This window comes from Macaca fascicularis, chromosome 8 (assembly GCF_037993035.2).
Source record: "Macaca fascicularis isolate 582-1 chromosome 8, T2T-MFA8v1.1".
Lineage (NCBI taxonomy): Eukaryota > Metazoa > Chordata > Mammalia > Primates > Cercopithecidae > Macaca > Macaca fascicularis.
This window is the reverse complement of record NC_088382.1, coordinates 96,577,908-96,578,596: the sequence shown is the minus strand read 5'-3', so window position 1 is coordinate 96,578,596 and position 689 is coordinate 96,577,908.

The window sequence follows — 689 nt, the reverse complement described above, 5'->3', positions numbered from 1 at the left end:
TCTTTGGTACTGTTTATATGCTGGATTACGTTTATTGATTTTTGCAAATGTTGAACCAGCCTTGCATCCCAGGGATGAAGCCCACTTGATCATGGTGGATAAGCTTTTTGATGTGCTGCTGGATTCGGTTTGCCAGTATTTTATTGAGGATTTTTGCATCGATGTTCATCAGGGATATTGGTCTAAAATTCTTTTTTTTGTTGTGTCTCTGCCAGGCTTTGGTATCAGGATGATGTTGGCCTCATAAAATGAGTTAGGGAGGATTCCCTCTTTTTCTATTGATTGGAATAGTTTCAGAAGGAATGGAACCAGCTCCTCCTTGTACCTCTGGTAGAATTCAGTTGTGAATCCATCTGGTCCTGGACTTTTTTTGATTGGTAGGCTATTAATTGCCTCAATTTCAGAGCCTGCTATTGGTCTATTCAGGGATTCAACTTCTTCCTGGTTTAGTCTTGGGAGAGTGTAAGTGTCCAGGAAATTATCCATTTCTTCTAGATTTTCTAGTTTATTTGTGTAGAGGTGTTTATAGTATTCTCTGATGGTAGTTTGTATTTCTGTGGGGTCGGTGGTGATATCCCCTTTACCATTTTTTATTGCATCTATTTGATTCTTCTCTCTTTTCTTCTTTATTAGTCTTGCTAGCGTTGAGTAGAAATTTTAAAAAACTAAATGTTAGATTTGTTTTGTCT